Here is a 17,951-nt window from a genome sequence, read left to right as displayed (position 1 = left end):
TTCTGAAAGACAGCCATTCACTTTGTCAAACAGTCCTTCCTACCATGTTATGTCTAAAAGGATCTCACCAGGGCTGCTATGCTGTCATCTTTAACTTCATAAGCTCTTCTGTTATGCATCTTCTACCAGTTTGTAAGGCCTCTGGAGACAAATAGCAGACCCTCGGTTTCTTTCTTTCTGCAGTGCCCAGCAAAAAGTTTGCCTCGACAGATTTGTCTTAAAACCAACACGGTAGAGTAAGAAGTTCCCTATCTCAAGATCTAGATGCTAATTCTGACTCTAGCTCTGGACGGATAGCTATGAGTAAGTCTCTTGCATTTCTTGACTTTGTATAATATTTCAAAGACTAGAAAAGCAATGAAGATTGGAAAAGCAAGAGACTTACCCACAGATTTTAATGATGGAGAAGGAGATGATGAAGACAGTTATGTTAAATGTTCTCTGTGAACAAATTTCAGGGTCATTGAAGTCGGTAGATGTGAAGTCTGGTTTTGAATCTTACATCTGCAACTTACTGACTGCAAATAAAATGACAATCTCCCTGAATCTCATTTTCCTCAGTTTTAAAATCAAAGTATTTGTAGTGTTTATGACACGAGATTGTTTTGAAGATTAATTACATGAGGTAACATATATAATGGGCTTAGCATAATACCTGGCATATAGTAAAATGTACGATAAATGTTAGCTATTTTAAGACCTTTAAGATGTGGAGGCTAAGAAGCATTCTCGTGAACAGTTCTTGCCAGATGGTTTCCTAACTCTGGGTTTGGCTGTTTCTTGGGAATGTGTTCGGTGAAAAAAAAAATTCAACAAATCAGTTAACAAACATTCACCAATACTTTCTACACTCAACAGAATGCTTCAGGCACTGTGCATGATCCAACAAGAATAAGATGTCCTCTCCCTGGAAGAGATAATTTAATTAAGAAGATAAAGCAACACATGAAAACAAAACTAAAAATTCAAAGTAATAATGGATTCTCAATGGGTAATACAAGCTCTGTTTCCTAAAGGACCACATGCTCTGTTTCCTAAAGGAGCACACTCTTTCCAGCCCAGATTGTTAGGAAGAGCTCCCTAGGGGAGGGGAGGTTTAAGTTGACATTATTTCCACCTCCACAGTAATAAAACATTGTCTTCTCGATTCCACCAAAATAAAATCAAAATAAAGACAATACAAGCTCCTTCTTCTGCATGTCTTCTCTTAGTAAATAGCATCATCACTTACCTAGAATTCCAAGGAGAAGGGCTTCCCAAAACCCTCTTTCCCTCAACTACCATGTCTATTTGATCATGAACATCTTCAGCACCTAGAGCTGAAAATACTCAAATCTGGGTCCTTCTTCTGAAATCCACTGTGCCAATTGAGGTTCCATTGCTACTGGGTCTCTGATATTTCTTCTTCATCATTCCCTTTCTTTTACTTCCACGTCTCCCCAGTCCATTTGTTCAGGTGATGACCATTGTGGTCTTTTCCCCAAGCAATGAAGGCTACCGGACAATGACTGTTGGGCCTGCCTCTTGGCATCTGGAGGATGGACGGTTTTATCCCAGTCATACCACAGCTGTGAACTGTCCTCTGATTATCACACTCTTTCTAATCTCCATGGTTTCTCACACCAGGAAGCCCTTTTCTCCTATTTCTCCGTTAAGAACACCCACCATCCTGTATCTTAAAAGACACGTAAGAGGTATCGCATCCTTCAGAATTCCATTCAGTGTTTCCCCTTCCAGGAACCCTGTGCCGACACCTTCCCAGTGTGAATCAGGTACTCCTCCTCTGAGCTAGTCCAGCTCCGTGGGCTGAGCTCAGGGATTCCTCCTAATTATACTGAAATCATCTATGTCTATCTGACTTGTCCACAGATAAAGCTTCTTCTTCTTTTTTTTTGTTAAAGGAAAAAAAAGAAGAGAAATCATGGTTCATCTATTTCTGTGTCTCTTGTGAACAGCATAACACAGTCTTGAGAAATATTGGTTGAAATTGAGTGAATGTACCTATGTGACTTTGAAAGATAAATAAAATTTGATTAAATTTGCCAAATACAAGAAGTCTCTACAAGAAAAAGGCGTGGTAAAGATGCAAAGATGGCTAGATGTCTCCAGTGATATTAAGCAATATCTGTCCCAAAATAGAGAGCCTCATCAGCCAAGTGATTTGCCTTCAAAACTGTAAATATCAAGAAATGCTGAACCTAGGTCTCCCTGCTTTCCTTAACTGAGAGTAAAGTTGCTTATCTTTTTTATTATTAATCCGTGTTAATGTTCTTCTCTTCCACCTCAGCCCCTCACAGCTCCTCTAAAAGCCTAGATTTTGGTGTGGAGTGCCCGATATGTATAGCGGCCCCTTGCACTGTTGATATTATAACGGAGTTGTGGGGGAGTGGGAGGGTGTGCAACAGAATGCAGCAATGATTTGAACATCCCTTTATCCTTTTCCATCCCATAAAGAACATTTTTCTGTATACAAATATGATAATCCTATCTACTGAGCAAAGCGGAAGCATTTTCAATGCTGCACAAATTAAGAAAGAGAATCCTTTGAAAGAAGTCTGTTTTTCAGGGTAAAAGTAAGACAACCAGCTACTGCCCAGGAAAAAAATATATATCTGTAGTAGTTTTTAATATTGGTTTGATGAGATCTAGGTTATAAACAGGTCTGGTGCCATGTAATTTGCAACATAATTTCACTGTCTGTTTATCTATCCATCCGTCCACCCATTCATATGTATATAACATAGGCAGGAAATCTGGTGTCTGTTGCTAGTTCATAAATCAGTGTCTGCTCTCAACAACATCTGAATACAAATGTGATTAAATTTGATACCATGCCCATTTTTCATTTATCAGATTTTAGAATGTGATGCCGTGGCAGCTGTCCTATGGTAATGTGTTTTGCATTTAACCCCCTCAGTTCCAACTTCTTTCAACATATGAAGCCCTTGCAGAGACATTAGAAATTCACAGAACAAGACACCTACTCTGCCTATCACAGAAAAAGTTTTCCTCAGCATATCAAGGAATGAAGAGAGGAGAAAGAGCTGGAAATAACATTAGAAAATTGAAGGAAACCTCAGAATTGCTGTGTTTCTCACCTGCAGATGACCTTAGAGATGGTCTAGCCCTGCGCTTCACAAAGTTTTCTGTCTACACATCACATGGGGCTCTTGTTAAAGAGCAGATGTGGGTTCAGTAGGTCTGGACTGGGCCTGGGATTCTGCATTTTAATCCAGTTAATCTAGTTGATCTCCTATTTCCTAAATTTAATAATCATCTGATTGACTGATGTACTTAAGTGTCCTCCCCAGCATCATGACTCAGATTTTCCTGGAAAACAGGCCTTGAGAACAAGGAAGGGTACCTGGAACTTTTAACAACCAACTCACACAACTGACCAAGTTTGGGAAACATTGAAAACTGAGGCCAAAAGGAAAAGTGAGTTGCTAAAGTTGAAACTGGAACACAGAATCTCAAGCAAGTGCTTTTGCTGCCGCACTAGTCTCAGTGGAAATGAGACAACTAGAATAGAGGTTGGAGAACAATTCACAATACTCACAACAAGTTCCAGAAAGTGGACTCTAACAGAAGGGATTATTTAGAGTTAGTACTGGAGAACAGTCCCGGATTAGCAAAACAGGTCCTAGAAAACAACATACCCAGATGTTTTGTGAGGCATACAAACCAGGTCAGACTAAAACACCGGCCATAAGGTATCTTTTCTGACAACCTAGCTGCTACTGAGGAAGCCCGTTTTCCTTGTCTTTCCCTTCATTTGCCTTCTAAGACCCTATTTACAAAAATATCAACTCCTTCTTCTGGAAGCTGTATTCTATAGAAAAGAGCCCCTTAGTGGCTTCCCAAGATCCACCATGGCTTCCCAAAAGCTTCCTGATGTTACCAACATGGACAAGCATATTTTCACTCCACCCATGATTTCTAGATCACTCCAGACCTGCGGAAGCATCATGTTCGTACGTGGATTGTTTAACAAGGAAGATAATTTTGGAAATGTACCTGCCATTGTTCTTTTCTAGGTCAGTGATGGTCATCCAGGGGAGCTTGGATCGCTGAGGTTTGCAGGTGAACTGCAAACTCCTAAACATCAGTGCATACATTTAGGATGATACTGAGTAAACCAAATAAGCATTGTGTATACCTCAATTTCCTTTTGGGGAAATAGCAAACACATTTACTGCTCACCTTAAAGGATATAATTTTTTTTAAAAAAAAATTACAATACTTAAAAAATGTGAAACTACAGAAACAACATACCCAACTTGCAGAACACTTGCTAGGAAATAATAACTAGTTAGACATCAATGTTTTTGTTTTTGTTTTTTTCAAATTGGCTAATGGTATTTATGTACCTTTAGTGGGCTGCAGAAGGCAAAATGCATGCCATGTAATAGGCTTGGACATGTAGCTACCACCTTAGCAAAAGGCTTCTGTTCAAGGTGGTGAGAGTGCCTGGGTCTTCTTTTCACACAAGGATGCCTACAGAGGTAAGCTGCTATGTCTTTCTCCATAACTACTTGGCATATGCATCAAGAGTCTCAGAAACACTCAACGACTGGGGAACTTCTGGAAACCTGGCTTAAAGGAATAATTAGCAATGCACAAAAGAGATCCAAAATACCATCTCATTTACAAAAGAAAACTTTTGCATTACATAAACATCTAAACACAAAGAAATGGCTACATAAAGCATGAGATTCATCTCAGGTAGGGCATCATTTAGATGTAAATGACCATATAACATATAGGATTATGCAGTCATTTAAAAACGTAGTGTGAGAAATTATGGAGTTTCTCACTTTGTTAAGTGGAATAAAAATAAGATCACATAAACATAACCTAAGTACTTAAGTAGTCACACAAAAAGGAAATTAGGATTACATATATAAAATATTTTTTCATCAGTCAAATGGAGAAAATAATACCTATATTCTAGGGCAGTTTTAGGAAGTGTAGGTTAACTAGGTAAAGCACCTAGCACAGTGTTCACTGAGTTATATTACCAAAAATAATCCATGATAATTACACTAACAACCATACTTAACACTTGCCATTGATACTGGAATTGTTTTTTTTTTTTTTTCTGTTACGTAATTTGTTTCTGTTTTCTTCCCTGAGTTTTATATAGTCATAAAATATTGACTTTAGAAACAGAAATGCCACTATTTTTACTTTTAAAAATTACTATGGACAGAACATGTGGGTTCTCTTCACAACTCTCTCTCTACGTTAGCTCTATCCTAAAGAAAGGATCCCTGTCTTGAGCTTAACCGTCAGTTGTCTGGCATTCACGGGGTTAACGCCAACCTCCAGCACCCCCTCCCTGCCCCAAGACAAGCTGTGATCTTCTCACTTTAAGTCTCTCCCCAACCAATCCCCAAACACAAAAGCCCAGAACGAAAGGAGTGGGGGTGGGGCACTCGCTGTGTGGCTTTTCTCTGTTTTTCAACACAAAAACAATGAGAAGAGAAAGCAAAATCTCCTTTTGAAAAAATAAATGCTAAATGCTAGGCTTTTTCTCCTCTCCCCAAGTAGCTGGCCTTATTAAGTAGGGATTCATCAATGTTTTTTGTTGTCTCAAGTAGGATACTATTTATTGGGTGCACAAAAGCAGATAAAGCCACAAATGAGTTGCCTGGTCACTCTTGCCAACAGGAAGATGTACAATAACATGCGAGAGACATCCTCCTCTCCTGTTCACTGAATGCATTTCAAAGAGCCTTAAATCTTTGTGTCACAGGGATCAGTTTATGGTTAAGCAGATCATAGTATGCAAGGTGCTGGGAGAAGGTTGACTGTCAGATGGTGGTTGGTTTCTCTCTCTCTTTTCTCTTCCTCCCTTCTCACTTTCTCTCTTCCCTTCTCCCACTTTCTTTCTCACAAGTCCCTGGCTCAGTCTCCTGTGGCCCTCTCTGTGAGCCACCAGACTCTGGCCTGCACAGATGAATCTCATTGAGTTCATCTATATTTTCAGCCTTGTGAAAAAAAGAATCTGTGAGAGCTACCTCACCTTCAAGCTTCTATAGAAAGAGGATTTAAATTTCTATTCAAAACAGAGCTTGTTATAATTGAGAACAAGATTCTCCTCCCTGAGGCACTTTGAGTCAATTAATTGGCTTTTTTGAAGTGTTAATAGGGAAAAAATTTTTGACCTTTTCCAGGGCTTTTTCATGGAGCTATTCAAGAAAATTGTTGGGCTATTAACCAAACCAATTCTGGGGCCACAGAGCCCCCAAGAGCTGAGTACTCTTGGGGATGATTGAAATACAAAACATGGTTAATTCATTCATCATATCAGAAAAAGCACCCATATGATTAAGAGATTATTTTTACACTACCCCGTGTGTGTGTGTGTGTGCACGCGTGTGTGTGTGTGTGTGTGTGAGAAAGAGAGAGAGAGAGAGAAAGGGAGAGAAAGCAACCATGGCAACATCTTGTAAACTTTAATGCAGCAAGAAGATATCCTTAGAAATAGACTCTCTATATATGATGAATTAAAACAAAAAGAAGGCAGGGTGTGGTGGCTCACACCTGTAATCCCAGCTCTTTGGGAGGCTGAGGCAGGTGCATCATCTGAGGTCAGGAGTTCTAGACCAGCTTGGCCAACATGGTGAAACCCTGTGTCTACATTTACCAAAAATACAAAACAACTAACCAGGTGTGGTGTCACACGCCTGTAGTCCCAGCTACTCTGGAGGCTGAGGCAGGAGAATTGCTTAAACCCAGGAGGAGGAGGTTGCAGTGAGCCGAGATCGTGCCACTTGCCCTCCAGCCTGAGCAACAGAGTGAGACTGCCCACCCCCCAAAAAATAAATAAACAAAGAGATAAATAAAACGAAAAGGAAAAGAAAACTATTGAGAAAATAAACTCAAGAGAAGAGTGCTCAAGAACTGAGATCCAGTAGATACAACTCTGGTTTAAGGTTTTTCCAGACAGCCAAGAGTTCCCAACATCTCTAAAGTCAAGGTAGGTATAGTTGGTAAATTTATGTCAGTAGATACAATCTGTGGAATATTAGCCTCAGCTGTGAAAAAGCTGAAAAAATTATTTTCAACTTTTTTATAATCTCCAATTCTCTAGGTACCCATGCAGATCCTAAGAATAATTTTTCTTTTCTGTGATTAACACACAGGAAAACCAAACAGAACAGAAGGGTTTTACCGCTTACTTTTTCCTCCCGTAGGCTTCTGCTCATGGTACTTTGAAAAAAAACAAGCAGCGACACCAAAGTTGTATAGACTTCACAGGGCACTCTATCACAGGGACAGATGGTCATATAAATGAGAACTTGATTTCACTGCGCAGAAACCTTCCATTCATCTCCCATAGATTGGGAAGGGGGTGATTGGTTTAATTAAATATTCTGGTAAGCAGTGAGGACCCATTTATCCACAATGGATTACCATTTTTAAAAAATGTACATCACCAGTAAGTACACTGTGCATGGGCTGGATGGAACACAGTCTCATCCTTCACAGTGTGGCTCAGAACAGAACTCAGGCTCATCAATTCACTGACAGCAGAGCCAGCAAGGCTTGAGTGCTAAATAGCTCCATTTGGTGAACACTGAAGCTACATTGTACTAATGACATAGGGAAAACCTGGGAGCGAGCCCAGGTGGATGAAAGGCTAGAGGAGGACTAGAACAGTAGAAAAACTTAGATACATTTCTAAAAAGGAACAAGATTGATAAGAGGGAGCAAGCATGGAAGAGGTACAAACTGAATTCTAACATCTACAAAAAAACCTACACCTAACATCATACTTAATGGTGAAAACCAAGAAGCTTCTCCACTAAAATCAGGAAGAAGGCAAGGATATTTCTTCTCCACTGCTTTCCAACACTGTTTTGGAAGTCCTAACTGATTCAATAAGGTAAGAAAAGAAAAGAAAAAGATATACATATTTGGAAGGAAGAAATGAAACGGTCTTTGTTTGCAGATTACATGATTGTCTTTGTAGAAAATCTGAAAGATTAAACAAAGCAATTCCTGGAACTAGTAAGCAATTATAGCAAGGTTGCAGGATGCAAGGTTAATATACAAAAGTCAATAACTCTCCTATATACCAATGATGAATAAGCGAAACATAAAATGCTTAGGTATAAACCTAAGAAAATATGTACAATATCTATATCTTAGGCAGTTTAGGCTGCTATAACAGAATACCATAAAATAGGTGGCTTATAAACGACAACAAATTATTTCTCTTAATTTTGGAGGCTGTGAAGTCCGAGATCAAAATGCTGGCAGATTTGCCATCTCATGAGTGCCTGCGTCTTTCTGTATTCCCACATGATGGAAAGAGAAAGAGAGCTCTTAAAGAGTTTCTTTTATGAAGACCTTAGTCCTATTTTTGAGGGCTTTGCCCTCATGACCCAATCGCCTGCTGAATGATTCACCTCCCAACACCATCATAGTGGGGATCTTTCAACATATAAATTTTGAGGGGAGGAGTGGCACAAACATTCCGTCTATAACAATTTATATGAAAAAACTAAAACTCAAACCAAATAAATTAAAGAATTAAATTAACAAAGAGATATTCCAAGTTCAGGAATAGAAAGATTTGATATTTTCAAGCTTTAGTTTCTTTCCAACTTGATCTATAGATTCAATAATATCCCATTCAAAATCCCAGTAATATCGACATATTTTTTGATATTGGCAAAATGATTCTAAAGTTTATGTGGAGAGAAAAAAGACCCAGAATAGCTACCTCGAAATGCAAAATCTGAGAACTGCCACTATCAACTTCAAGACTAAAGCTACAATCAACAATCAAAATAGTGTAGCATTGGTGGAAAAAAGACAAATAGATCAACTGAACAGAATACACAACCAAGAAATAGACTAATATAAATATAGTCAACTAATCTTTGACAGAGGAGCAAAGGCAAAACAATGGTGCAAAGACAGTATTTTCAAAAAACAGTACTGGAACAATTGGACATCCTAAAGCCAAAACTGAATCTAGACACAGACCTGATACTCTTCTAGAAAACTGACTCAGAATGGACCATAAACCTAGATGTAAAGCACAAAAATATAAAAGTCCTAAAAGATAACGTAGGAGAAAACTTAGCTAACTTTAGGTATGGCAGTAAATTTTTAAATACAACACCAAAGGCATAATTCATGAAAGAAATAATTTATAAGCTGAACTTTTTTTTTTTTTTTTTTTTTGACAGAGTTTTACTCTGCAGCCCAGGCTAAAGTGCAGTGGCACGATCTCGGCTTACTACAGTCTACACCTCCTGGGTTCAAGCGATTCTCCTGCTGTAGCCTCCAGAGTAGCTGGGACTACAGGTGCCCACCACCACGCCTGGCTATTTTTTTGTATTTTTTATAGAGACAGGGTTTCACCATGTTAACCTGATCACCTGGTCTCAGGTGATCCACCTGCCTCAGCCTCCCAAAGTGCTAGGATTACAGGTGTGAGCCACTGGGCCTGGCCAATAAGCTGAATTTTATTTAAATTAAAAATGTTCATAAAAGGCACTGTCAAGACCATGAAAAGACAAACCAAAGACAGAAAAAACATTTGCACAAGCCATGTCTTACAAAAAGCTGTTATCCAAAACATACAAAAAACTCTTAAAACTAAACAATAAAACATGAACAAACTGAAAAGACCTTGAGACATCTTACCAAGGAAAATACAACAGATGGAAAGTGTGTATACAAAAAGTTGCTCAACATCATATGTCATCAGGAAGATGCAAATTAAAACCACAGCGAGATACCACTATGCACTACACTATGAGTACACAAAACACTAACACCACCAGATTCTGGTGAAGATGTGGAGCAACAGGAACTTTCATTTATTGCTGGTGGAAATGCAAAAAGTACAGCCATTTTGAAAGCCAGTTCAGCAGTTCCTGACAAAACTAAATGTACTCTTCCCGTATGATCCAGCAAAGCAATCACGCGCTTTGCTATTTACACATAAGAGTTGAAAATTTATGTCCACTTAGTAACCTAAACACAGATGTTTACAGCAGATTTATTCATGATAGCCAAAACTTAGAAGCAACCAAAATGTCTTTCGGTAGATAAATAAACAAATAATTTAGGGCATATCCAGAAAAAAGGAATATTGTTCAGCAGTAAAGAAAAAAAAATCGAGCTATCAAGCCATGAAAAGACACAGAGGAAACTTAAATGCATATTACTCAGTAAAGATGCCATTCTGAAAAGGCTACATACTGACTGATCCCAATTGTATGATATTGTAGAAAAGGCACAACTATGGAGATAATAAAAATGTGATTGGTTGCCCAGGGTTTGGGGGAGAAAAAATAAATAGGCAGAGCAAAAGCATTTTCAGGGCAGTGAAACTACTCTGTATGACACTATAATGATGGATATACATCACTATACATTTGTCCAAATTCACAGAATATAGAACACTAAGAGTGAATCCTAATGTAAACTAGGGATTTTTGGTGATGTGTCAGTGTAGGCTCATCAGTTGCAACAAATGTACCACTGTAGTGGGGGACTTTGATAATAAGGGAGGCTGTGCGTGTTTGGGAACAATGGGCCTATGGGAACTCCCTATACTTTCCACTCAATTACGCTGTGAACCTAAGACTTCTCTAAAAATCGTTTGTTCAAACACAACAAGAACAACTGAACTCTCACCTGATCCAATAGGAGGCAGGGAAAAGAGACAGAGCTGTCAAGGTCAAGGGGGACTGTGGTAGGATGTGTCTGACTCACTCTCAGCCCCTACGTTAACATCTCTGGAGGGGTTTTTACTGAAGAACAAGGAAGAAGAAGCTATAGGAACTGTCATTTCAGGTACTGGGGGACGGAGGGTGGCACCCTCTCCAGCACATTTCCTCTAGAACCCAGAACGACGATGTTTCCTGAGTTAGCTGCAGGGACACCAGCGAGGGTTTGTGCCATGGAATGGTCCCCAGGATGGGTGTGTGGATCTGACCTTCATGGAGCCTGAGTAATTTATGTAGCCTCTCTGAACCTTAGTTTTTTTCATCCACAAAATGAGGCAGCAATATAATGGTTCCCCTGGATTGTTAATTCCAGAAAACAGAAACACAAGCAGAATGCTCAGCCTCCTGTCTGGCTAGACCAAGTTCTCAATAGATGGATGCTGATATGGTTTGTCTGTGTTCCCACTCAGATCTCATCTTGAATTGTAGTTCCTACAATCCCCACACATGGCAGGAGGGACCAGGTGGAGATAATTGAATCATGGGGGCGGTTTCCACTGTCCTGTTCTTGTGATAAGTTCTCACAAGATATGATGGTTTTATAAGGGGTTTCCCGCTTTGCTCAGCTCTCATTCTTCTTCTCCCAGCTGCCATGTGCACCATGTCCACCATGTCCAGCAGTCCACCATGACCGTAAGTTTCCTGAGACCTCCCCAGCCATGCTGAACTGTGAGTCAATCAAACCTTTTTCATTTATAAATTACCCAGTCTCAATTATGTCTTTATTAGCAGTGTGAGAACGAACTAATACAGCTGCTTTCATTGGCATCCACCTGCAAGGACAGCAAAAGGAATTTCCCCAACAATGAGAGAGAATCTACAGTCTTTGGGATAGGCCATGTGCCTAGGTGTTGAGAGAGTTTTCTAGGCAGCCGTCTGGGCAGCTCCGCCTATTCCATGACTAAGCGCCTCATCTCATCAGGACTCTTGTTGTTGAAAAAGCTGATCCCCCTTTGCTTCATCTCAGGCTCCTATTCCTAAATGGCCATCCCCTCTCTGGGACTCCATCTCTTCCAGCCAGGCTTCCCAAATGCTGGCTGCTAACACGTGAACTCCTGTTCCCCTTTCCTGCTTTTCACCTGCCCACTGCTGGCTGACCACAACGTGCTCTGGGGATTGCTGTGCTCCCTCTCACTGTGTGAAGCAGGGGCTTGCTACACCCCCATTTTGATCTGTTTGAGCAGCAGACACCAGGCGTTCTTTCTTTGGTTTCTGCCTCGCAGAAACCATGCTGTCTGGTTTAATCTTCTCAACAAAATGTTTGAGATTAGTAGTGTTGTTTCCATTGTAGAGATGTGAAAACTAAGAATTTAGAAAAGTAGGAGACTTGCCTAGCACCACAAAATCTGTAAAGAGTAGATGCAGAATTTGAACCAACTGTATCTGTTAAGCCCGTGTTGTGCCTGCAGTGGTGAGATGCAGTATACATGATCTACCATCCAGTGTCTAGCATCCTCCAGTGGTCACTGCTGACTCCTGACCCTTAGAGGGAGACTCCAGAGAAAGCACTTTGTACACAACAGACCCCCTAAGCACGTTGGCCTAAGCCAACTCTTAGGTGGCCTATGTCAAGTTCAAAAAAGGAGAAAAGCAAAGACAAGAAACAGTTGTTATGAAATATCTCCCTTTGGTTTCTAATGACATGTCTATTAGCAATTCATCCTGGTAGTAATTGATCATAAAATCCAATTGTTGGCTGGTCCCATGCACCTCATAATGACAACACTGGGAAAATGACCAACAGCACACTTCTGCCAGCCCTGTAAATCCATTCTGTATTTCCAGAGTAAGAACATCCCATAAAAGGCAGGAACTGTAGAAGCTCACAAGGAAGAAATAAACATGTAACAATAGAACACAGATGGACAGTTGTGCTGGGAAGCAGCTGCATGGGGAAAGAAGAGAATCGAGCTCTCGGGTTGTTTTTGGAAGAGCCGAGTACACATCTTGAACTTCCACGCCTTTCTCCGACCCAGATCTGAGATAGTGTCTTATGTTTCCCAGGGGTTTAAAAATGCAATGGGAAAAGACTTGACATATGTCTTAGCAACCATGTGAGCTTGGGAGCCAGGCAAATTTGCAGCTCTGCACTTACCAGCTGATGCACCTTGCTCAAGTCACCAACCCTTCCTGTGTCTCAGTTTTCTGGTCTGTAAACTGGTTGTGATACTTAGTTATGGTATGTGATACTTCATTAGGCGGTACTGTCGATGCTGCACAGGTCTTTGTCACTGAACAGTTGCACGTATCCTATAGCCATAATTTTTAGTATGCCATGCAGCAACCTAAAGAAAGGAAGAGAAACATCTGGCAGCAGAACCGTGACTCTCTGGCATGCAGAGCTGGCGCAGGGGAGGTCAGAGCCAGTTGGGGGGCGTGGCTCATCCCCGCCCCAGAATCCAGTCTTGGGGAAGCATGTAAACAGGGAGGTTGCAGAAAGACACACTATCTGTGCAAGTGGGCAGTGTACATGTGTCCACAGCACAGGCAGCACGTGAGAGCAGAGCCCCCCAAAAAGAGCGCCACCCAAGGAGGGCTGTGGGCTGATGGACTCTAATGACATCATCCTGTTTCCAAGGCTGAACCCTATGAGAGGACAGAGTCATGCAGCCCAAAAAGATCAAGTCATCTGACCAATAAATAAATAAGTACAAGGAAAAAAAAAAAAAAAACAAGATGGAAAACTAGATCCACAGCGGGAAAGTGACTGTGGTGCCCAGTGTGGGTGGCACCTCTTCCCTCATCTACGCAGCTTGTCCCTACCTTGATCGTCATCCTTTTTAGCATGAATTTATCAATTGCCCCGTATTTGTAATGGACTACAGCGGGTACAGAGAAAAGAAAAGTGAGAAATGGCATCTATATTCAAAAGATGCTGCAGAGACAGCTCCCCACACCCAGCCTGCCTTGAGAAAAAGAAGCCACAAGAAAACTCATACTTACAACACAGACTAGGTGTTGAAGGCAGGTGGTGCAGGAACTCAGGAGGAGCGGCACTGCAGACTAAGGAGGTCCAGAGACCATGGAAAAGTTATTGGGAGAAAGAAGGGCTTGAGCCGGTATTTGGGGAACATTGTCAAGGTCTAGACTGACAGATTAAGAGAGGAAGATCACCTCAGACAAACAGCCAACAGGACTCTCTGCCCCTTGGAAGCAGCTCTAGCAGGCTGCTGTGTAATGGAAATGCTGACTTTCACTCAGACAGTATATTTCTATAAAATTATCAATACGAGAAGTTGTCTAAAAAGGAGTGAGGTATTTTTTCATCAGGGAAGAGGCTAGATGCATGTGCTATTTCTTCCTAGAAAGCAGGAACTGGGTCCAGAATTGGTCTGGCTTCAGAAAACAAAAAAGCCTTTGCCAAGTCTAGGGTTTGCACAGCTCTCCAGTGGAGTTATGAAAAGCCCGGTTAGAACATAAAGAACAGTCTGTTCTGTGGGAGGCAATACAGCTTCACCAAGGGGAGAGGGAAAGTCAGCCTGTATCAGTCATATTTCCATCCCTGGGAGACCGTTAGGAGAAATTCAATTAAAACCCATGACTTCTACCAAATCTCTATGGCCAGTTTGAAGAGACTAATTCTTAGAAAAGGCTGACTCCAGCATTATCTGTCTTTAGCTGAGCTCTTATGAAAAGAATATAACAGTAAAGAAAAAAATGGTATTTACTTTTATTAAAACAAAACATAACAACAACATAAAGCTGTTGCAGAAACTTGGAGATGCTGCAAATGTAGGTCTGCTCTGCTCGTTGGCTTTACCTCTCTCTCATTCTTCCCTTCATCCTCCTCATTCTTCATCTTTCTTCCTCATTCTAAGCAGAACATTTACAAAATTCAGGCTTTCTGTAGGGGTGAATAGCTGAGCTTTAGTTCTCCTCTGGGGTAGAATATTAGCAAGGACAGTGAGCTTAGTTTTGACTGACTCTGGCATCTTCACAAAGCAAAAACCAAGGTATTGCCGTAAGAAAACTGGATTGTGAGTTGGGAAAGGGTATGACTTAATGATAAAGGAATTAAAGAGACACATTGGCATTATTCTTTTCTCCTGACACCTGCACAATACCAAAAGATAAATCAGAACAGAAAACGTCAAAATTGGAAAGGAAATTAGAGATCACCTAGTCAAGGGAGGACGGATTCCACACCCAGTACCATCTCTAAGGTATTGGCATTGCTAATCTCTTCTCTCTGGAACTTTGTGTTGAGTAGGATTCTGAGGCTCAAATTAAACTCACCAGGATTGACTCTTCTGATCAGAGAGCAATGCCTAGTCTTAGAGAACAGAAGTGGCAGTGTCTGCATCTGGTATTAGCATTCTTTATTTAGTTCAACAAAGTCACATGGAGACAATATGTTACATCCTGACTTTAAACATTAGTTCGGAGAAGAAAAGATGCTGAGATCCCTTCCTCACTTATCCATGACTACATAACAAACCACTACCAAACTTTGTGTCCTAACAACAATGACTTATTATTTTGCACAGCCTTGTGGGTAATGAGCTTAGGGTGCAGGTGGGGGAGACTGGTGGTTCTTACATGATACTCAGAGCTCCCAAGAAAGCAAATGTGGAATCATCTAGACCTCTTAAGGCCCTGTCTAGAATTGGCTGGGCAGCATTTTCTTTTTTTTTTTTTTTTTTTTTTGAGACGGAGTCTCGCTCTGTCGCCCAGGCTGGAGTGCAGTGGCCGGATCTCAGCTCACTGCAAGCTCCGCCTCCCGGGTTTACGCCATTCTCCTGCCTCAGCCTCCCGAGTAGCTGGGACTACAGGCGCCCGCCACCTCGCCCGGCTAGTTTTTTGTATTTTTTAGTAGAAACGGGGTTTCACCGTGTTAGCCAGGATGGTCTCGATCTCCTGACCTCGTGATCCGCCCGTCTCGGCCTCCCAAAGTGCTGGGAATTACAGGCTTGAGCCACCGCGCCCGGCCTTGGGCAGCATTTTCATCACATTCCACTGGTCAAAGGTGTTCTTACCTTGTATATACCTGTAGGGATGAGAGAATTTTGGCCATCTTTGCAGATAATCCACCACAGTCCCTCCATGTTGCCTTCATGCAGCAGGTAGGTGAATACCCCATAGGCTTTGCCACCTGAAACAGGGAAGCCAAACTGTCAGTCTCAAGTCCTTAACCTGTGAACTGCTGATAATTCTTACCCCCCAGTTATCATGGTGAAGACCAACGAGATAATGAACATGCAGCACATATCTGTATCACAAGAATTCCACGAAAAGAGCTCAAACTTTTATCATCATCATTTCATTTATACCTCTTAGCACGAAAAAAGAGGCTGAGAAGGGAAGATGGTGATTAGGAATTGCTAAGCAGCAGGCCACATGGGTGACCCAGCGTGGACTGGCCTGAACACGGCCTCCATCTCCCCACCCTGGCCAATGTTCTCATATGGACACAACTGGCTTTGTTTCATCAGAATGAAGGCCTCCCTGATGATGGCTCAGTGTTTCCACGGAAATGTCCAAGGAACATGATTATAGAGTCAGTCCCGTTCATTAACACAGAGGGTTAGGGGTTGGGAAAATCATCTAATCCAACAGCCTTATTTTGAAAACGAAGTTTCCAAGCCCTAGACGTTCATGGAAGCTCATGAAAGACTGCTAATCACAGTGCCCTTCCCGCGGTAACATGGGCTTCTTATTTTGTTCTATTCAGAAAACCTGAAGAGAGGCCTCCCTGGCCAATGGCAGTGGGGATTAGAAGCAGTCCATTTCTGTCAATGTTTATATTCTATTTTAATAACGCCTGGCTTCTTACAATCAAGTGCAACCTAATTTGTCCAGAGCTGACACTCCTGAGTGTACAGAATCCCCATTTGATTTTGCTGTTTGGGATTTTACCCACTCAGTGGTTTCTCTAAACAACAGTGGAAGTCCCCATCCACCTTGAACCTGCAGGGCATAATTGGATATTTTCTGGCCAATTGGCTCATTGCCTACAGCAGAAATCTAAGGACACTAATTTGCTAAGCCAAGAAGTTTTTCAAAGTCCATGATCCAGAAACACCAAAAATAGAAAAACCAACACAAAAATAAACAAATAGAAAAACCAGGCCAGGCACAGTGGCCCATGCCTGTAATCCCAGCACTTAGTGAGGCCAAGGCGGGTAGATCACCTGAGGTCAGGAGTTTGAGACTAGCTTGGACAACATGGTGAAACCCTGTCTCTACTAAAAATATTTTAAAAACTAGCCAGGCGTGGTGACGGGTGCCTGTAATCCCAGATACTCAGGAGACTGAGGCAGGAGAACTGCTTGAACCCAGGAGGCAGAGTTTGCAATGAGCCCAGATGGCGCCATTGAACTCCAACCTGGGCTTCAAGAATGAGACTCCATCTAAAAGGAAGGAGGGAAGGAAGGAAGGAAGGAAGGAAGGAAGGAAGGAAGGAAGGAAGGAAGGAAGGAAGGAAGGAAGGAAAGAAAGAAGGAAGGAAGGGCCAGAGATGTTCTTAGACAAGTATGTGGAAGGATCCCAACATCTAAATGTTTCTACATCATGAGATGAAAGGAAACTAATGATGATCTCTTTATAATAGTTTCTGACATACATTTATCTTCAGGGTTGACATACAGATTATGCTTTTCATTCACACAACTTTCAGGTAAGTCAGACTGGTATTATTACCCACACACCATAGAGGAGGAAAGGTAGGCTCAAAAAAACTGACTTGCCCAAAACAAGTTAGATAGTGGGACACAAGATAAAAAGTGGGCAGACTGAAGCACCCACCTCCTGGCTCCATCACAGCCATGTGTGCTGATATCTGGGCAACTAAATGTAGAGTTCTGGAGGCCACATGGGGTGTAGGGCTGGAAATTTTAGCTTTAGTCTCATTTCTAGCATCTATGTTGGAAAAGCATTTTGTGTTCTATGCTTTTATTGCATATTCAGCCAGTCAAGAGTCATAATCTATTTCATTCAGGCTTATGCCACTCACCAACGTCAGTAGAAGCCTGTTCGTTTCTCAGAAATTGTAGTGGAAGATGTAGAAAGCACACTTGTCAAATTTGGGCATGACTCATCTGTGGGAGGAACCTTGAGTGCAGGGAAACTCAGTAATAGCATCCACCAAAGTCTGGACAGGCCTGAAAGACAGGCTGAAAATAACATTGAAGCAGGAGGAAATGTAACGGTATGAACCTGAATTCAGAAGGCAACTGCCTAAAGGTGGAGCAA

At 41.4% G+C, this 17,951-nt stretch overlaps 1 long non-coding RNA gene across 1 annotated transcript; it reads right to left on the bottom strand.

Annotated features, from left to right (window-relative positions):
• Positions 1 to 14,416: 14,416 nt before the first annotated feature.
• Positions 14,417 to 16,156, bottom strand: LOC144333971 (uncharacterized). The gene is made up of 2 exons (XR_013403110.1): positions 15,737 to 16,156; positions 14,417 to 14,692 (listed from the first exon to the last, which is right to left on the bottom strand). It is a non-coding gene; the product is annotated as an uncharacterized LOC144333971 (long non-coding RNA).
• Between the last annotated feature and the right edge of the window lie 1,795 nt (positions 16,157 to 17,951).

This window comes from Macaca mulatta, chromosome 13 (genome assembly GCF_049350105.2).
Source record: "Macaca mulatta isolate MMU2019108-1 chromosome 13, T2T-MMU8v2.0, whole genome shotgun sequence".
Taxonomy (NCBI): Eukaryota; Metazoa; Chordata; class Mammalia; order Primates; family Cercopithecidae; genus Macaca; species Macaca mulatta.
Note: the sequence above shows the minus strand (reverse complement) of the source record. Positions and strands in the feature narration are given on the sequence as shown.